This window comes from Clytia hemisphaerica, unplaced genomic scaffold (genome assembly GCF_902728285.1).
Source record: "Clytia hemisphaerica strain Z4C2 unplaced genomic scaffold, Clytia hemisphaerica genome assembly, whole genome shotgun sequence".
NCBI lineage: Eukaryota > Metazoa > Cnidaria > Hydrozoa > Leptothecata > Clytiidae > Clytia > Clytia hemisphaerica.
Genome location: NW_027104383.1, coordinates 311,931 through 318,099, shown reverse-complemented (window position 1 = coordinate 318,099; position 6,169 = coordinate 311,931).

Sequence of the window (6,169 nt, the reverse complement as noted above, 5' to 3'; positions counted from 1 at the left end):
TCGACCCTCGGACCCTTACTGGGACTAAAAAGAAGAAAACAAAGGAAAACTTTTTGAATTTTACGACCCTTACCGGGACAAATTCGACCAATTTTGACCAAATTTCGAGCTTTTCTGCGGGTAAAAAGTTGAAATTTTTCTATTTCTCCTACCTTTATTGGAACTGAAATTTGATTTTCTGATTTTCCCGACCCTTCTACCGGACACGATCGGGGAGACAGTTAATCAGAATTGCCTGTCTTTTAGAGTGTTAGTTGAGAAATTTTCATATATTTCGTGGTCCTTAGAATAACAACTGTGTCTCATCAATATATATGTTTCTTTTTCGATATCATCCAAAACAATATCCACTTTCTGTATATACTTAGTTACTATAATAGTATCAATAAAAGAAAGTCATCATCCTGTCTCATAATTTCTTCCTTGACATGACTAAGCTGAAAATGATGACGAAGAATAATTTTTTCGTAATTTTTCCATTACAAAAGCTCATTAGCTCATTTTTCAAAACTAACTTTTGTGTCATATAATTGCAAATTTAAACCTGTAAGTCTATCACCCGGGGGTACTAGGGTTGGTGGACGAGGGGTATGTGCAGACGGGACCTCCGAAAACCTACCCTTAGAGAGACTGATTTTTGCTGAAAAGGTGACCCTTAGTTACACGCTTTTTTTTTTATAAGAATGGTGTAAATCCATTTCATCATGGATATTCTTAACTTTTTTGGGAAAATCATCCTAAAATATTCTTACAACATTCTTAGGTTAGGATCCTAATTGACAATTTAAAATTTAAAATGGTCTAAAAATGGCATTCTTAGCTTGAGTAACAAAATTCTATGATGGTGATATTCTTAGCATATTCTTGATTTTTTGGCCATTTTCATCATGGACATTCTTATAAAGTGTATTCTTATAAAAAAAAAGCGTGTAGAGAGACTTGAAATCAAAAAAAAATCCTAAAACGTAAAATCGTGAATTTTCCAGCCCTTGGAGAGACTAATTTAAATCTTCTGATTTTTCTGATCTTTAGAGAGACTTTGAAGGGTGAAAAAACCGACCCTTACCGTCTGTAAATACTTAGCACTCATTTTTGCCCAATAGTACCCCCCGGGTCTATCATGACAAAACTATACATGCAAATTGTTTTTACAAAAGTTTACAAAACAATGCAAAAAATATTTTTTGAACAGGAAAATTGTGGGACAAATCACTAAGTGTGTAATTAAAACACGTGTTGTTAGCTAATAGTGTTTCACTTTGTCGCTTTCGACATCTGACTAAAGTATGGCAGGAAAACCACCCAATGATTGCCATTTTCTAATTCTGTCCTTATGATGCTGAAAAAAAAGTCTCAGGTCAATCAATGGGCTGTTACTTTAAATCTCCATACAGGAGGGGGGGGGTGGCACGAACCTTTTCAAAGCAAAAAAAGATTCTTAGAAATTTGCGGATAATCCTTGGAAAATGGCTAAATTTTTCAAAAGAACCCTCGAAAAGGGAAATTCTTTTCATACCTTAAAAGTTAAAAGTGAGGGTGGAAGGACTAAAATCAGTCTTTTACCACCTGGAGATTTTAGAACAACCTTTTATCTCCTGGAAAAATGAAAAAAATAGTACTTTTCGACTCCCTGGAAATTCTTCTCTGATTACCCCTTGGAAATCTCGTCAACACCCCTGTATGGATATGAAATGGAATGGCTTAATGGACAAAAAAACAAAGAGAATGTGCGCATCCCTGAAAGAATCGAATCCAGACTCGAAAAACACTTCCGCTTGGCAATTTTTTTTGTGGTGTAACCCCTCTATCTACTTAACTTTTGTCACCAAATTTGAATAAAAGAGCAAGTATGATCAATTGTGTGTACCAAAATACCTAGACTGGCACGCCAGTCGGGATGGAACGGTATCACACGAGAAAAGTGAGCGTAGGATAGGAGTTAGGTAAGCGTAAGAAATTTTGTCGGCGGCAAGGGCTGAAAGCCCTCTGTTAACCAGCAGCCGCTCACCAACTTTTACTCGTTCTCCTACGCAGCTCCTATTCTAGCAAACGCCCGCCGCCTTTATGTTCCCGCCCTCTGACATGATTAATTAACGGACTAGTTTGCTAGTCTACAAAATACCTTTCTCATTGAAATTTTAGGGCAATAAGTCCCATCTTGTATACGTGATCTTGAGGACGATACGCGCATCTCTTATAACAAACATATCAGAGGGATGCTGGCAACCTAAAACCAATGACAGATACAGAAAACAATAGCGCTTCGTCGTGCAAACGTCACGATTATAACTTCTCTCATTTGACCGAAATTCAATCCCACAATCCTTTTTTGTTTTAATTCAAAAGTCGTGAAAGTTATTACTTTTTCTTTGTAATTGAGTGTAATTTGCGTGCAAGCATAATTAACGCAAAGGTTGACGGGATTTTTAGATTCGCTACGGTATGCTATTCAAAGTGTAAAATAGATAAAAATTAAGTTCTATCAAGATTGGATCGATGTGACACTTGCTGTATATAGTTTGGAGAACAGTCTGTTAAAAGAAATATCATTTATAAAATGTCCAAATATTTTATAAAATGAAAGAGATATCAATGACATTTGTGTCCCATTTTCTGTAATCTTTTTAACACAGCCACTAGTTGTGATATATGTCACAGAAACACATTTTCAGGCATGAAATCGGGCACGAATGGGCTTTTCCAGAAAAAAATTGAATATAGGGGGGGGGTGGATGATATAACATTTTTTTAGAAATTTAGCGCCTAAACATTGTGACTTTTGGCCCCCGAACAGCAGGTCTACCCCCCCAAAAAAAAACATCATTGACCCCCGGAAATTCAAAATTAACCCTAAAAAGAGCAAAGTTACCCCCAAACAGAGCAACTTTTCCCCAGCTCCCAGCAATATATCCTCCACCCCCTTCAATGTACGTACATTTTCTGGAAGAGCCTAATCAAAGAGCCGGTGTAGGAACCCCGTACTCACAGAAAATCAACGATACTTGTTCCCATTAGAGAATTATCTGGAAATTACCTGTTAGAAAACGAACACAGATTTATAAAGACCGAAAGGCTAGATGTCGTGCTTTAAGCCATCGCAGGTAAACAAATTGAATATCGGGAAAATATTGTTACTATTGTTTTCGAAAACCCACGAAGCTGATTCGTCAAGCGCTGACATTCTATTGTAATGTTACGTGACCTAGGCAGGATTTTCTACCTAACCACAGCCGAAGCCCAACATCTAGCCCTTCAGGCTTTATAAATCTAAATCTATGAAAACGGCACTAACAACTCGTCATCACTCTGAATAAAACTATAAAAAGAATTACAGTGAAATGAATGGAATCACAAAGTGCTCAAGAAAATGCAAAGAAAAATCGAGCGAAATATCAAGAAGTAACTCACAATTGCTATACGATGTTTCATGCTGGCGCAATATTCGGCCAATGCATTTATATTGTAGTTTTAATTGAAAGAAATTTAAAATTGTTACTGGTTTCAGCTGTAAACATAGAATTTGCGATCCCTACCTGTAGCCACTAAACACATTTTTCATTCCCTTGGCATCAGCTCAATACTCTCGCCCAGGCACTACGACTTAGGGTCTGTAACATGTAGAAATCGAATATCGATGGGTATCTACTATTTAAAATGTATCTTTAGGTCAAAAAAATATATAGGTCATATTTACACTGAATATATATAAAAGCATATGGGAACAAGCTCAATAATTTTGAATTAAAAAATATATTAACAATTTTATAAAATTTAAGATCAATTTCGATTAAAATATATCTATACCTTAGTTTTTAAGAATACAAGAAAAAAAGTAAAACCCTATTAAACTAAATCAGATAAGCATATAAAACCTAAGCATATTAAACCCTAATTTCCTATAGGACTTTTCCAAATTTCCCTTTCTCCAAATTTTTTTCGCACTTTTCACTTAAAATCTCAAACCATTTTCTTATAGAGTCAGGGTTTCTTAGATCTTCAAAAACCCTACAATGGCACGGGTCAAAAAATCCACAAAATCTAATTTCAGTCTCCCCACACAAATTTGCGGTTCCTCAAAAAGCTGAATTCTCGCAAAGAATTTCGAATAAAGGTCACAATTACCTCCCCAAGAGGGAAGAATACTAAATGTTTTGTCAAATTTGATCGCCTAATACGAAATAAACAACAACACGTACAAACTCATTTTTGTAGTCAGTAGTGCTAGTGGAAGTCATACTTTGTCAGTATTACGCAAACGCAGTGCTAGGTATTACCGTCGTTTTGCATAAGATTCCCTTTCTCGCTCTAACATTCTGCTGACTTTTCCAGGATTTTTCCGTTATTTTTCCAGGGATAGCCGGTACGAGATCGGAAAGAGATTTTAACTAAAGGTACAAAGCTTTAGTGGAAAAGCGTGCCGAGTTTAGGTAGGAAATCCTACCTAAGTCACGTGACATTTCAATAGAATTTCAGCGCTTGACCAATCAGAAGCTTCACAAGTTTTCGAAAACAATAGCAACAATATTTATTTTCTGATATTAACTTTTTTTTGCCTGCGATGGCTTAAAGCACGACATCTAGCCCTTCGGGCTTTTTAAATCTATGGTTTAGTTACGAGACAGTTACAAATTCCGAACCTCTTTTTCCCGCGGTAGCAAAGTGGTAGCGGAATCTTAGAGCAGAAAAGGGACTCGTCAAAACGACGGTAGACATTGACCTCTATTAAAACTCTGAACAAAGCTATATCCGCCATCTTTGAACCAAATTCTAACAAAAGTAATGCGGGAAGTAATGTGACCACATAAAGGCCATTGATTAGCGAAACAGCATACAAGATTGTAGCGAGAAGTAGATTTATAACGCTGTCGATGCATTAACAACGCTCAGGGTGGCCACTCAAAAAAACAAGTCAAATTCCAGGACTTTTCAAGGACTTTTCCAGGATGTTTTTAAACTTTTCCAGGACTTTTTATCCTAAAAGAAAAGCATTTTCTCTCGGAACTGAGCTATGTATGTGAAAAATATTAACGTAAAAATGAGGTGCAAAGCTTTCTCTAACTTGCTCCAAAGCAACGAAATAGAGAATGGGCTAATTTGATTTTAACCAAGAAGACAAGAAGCCCAGAGGGCACGAGGGCCCAGAGAATAAAAATATGAACTGAACAAGACTTAAGTAACAGAGAGGATTTGAACCTAAAACCAATAAAGACGATTGCAATTGTTTTTATTCTGCCAATCATGTTCTAAAAGAGCCAATCAAATTTTTCACAATATGTACTAGCCTGTGCTTGAAATAAAACGCGTATCGCCTAGTAAATTGTTATACACTGACACCGGGCAGAATGCTAATGAAAGGCCCACTACGCTAAAGCTAGCTGGGCCAATAAAGAAGATTTGCATAGACAATCACATAGCTTTAAAAAGAATCTTACAAATTGTCTTACTTGTTGAGGATATTTTTAGGCGACAAAGATTTTGTAAAGTGAGAGTTAACCGTACATTACTCTTGTATTTTTGTTTTTAAAGTAACCAACAAAACCGAAAGTAACGAATTTCGAATTACTTTTCGAGCGAAAAAAATTGGGTTATATGTTTTAAATTGCATTCAGCTAATTGGTCATGAGGCGCACAGTTAGATTACCATTCGAAACTGCTAGATTGTCAAAAAAAATTGCAAAACTAGATTTCAAAAAAATTACCAAAATCTTATTGCGAGCAAAGCGAACATGAAAAATTTGAAAAATTATTTCACCAAAATTGATTTCAGGGCGCAGTTTAAGACGCACAAAGTCCAACTTTTAATAAGATTTAACAAAAAAGTTTTGGTGCCCCTTTCCCTTTCTTCCCCCAAAAAGCCAATTTAAACAATTTTAGTGGTGCAGCATCGTTTTCATCAACAATTGGAAAATATCACTTTTTTAGAAACAGAAACATAGGATTATCTCTTTGAAACGCAACAAGATAATATTTTCGAAGATAGGACGTGATATTCTGAAAAACTTCGATGGGTGTATTCATAAAGCTGGTGTTTTATAAGTGTCTCATAGGAACCAGTTTTTAGACGATAATGCTTTTGGCTTTTAGCCAAACTACTCTTGGGTACCTAATAAGTGTACCCCTCGCTAATTAATATTTTGAAAAATTTTCCACCCATGACATTCTTATTCCA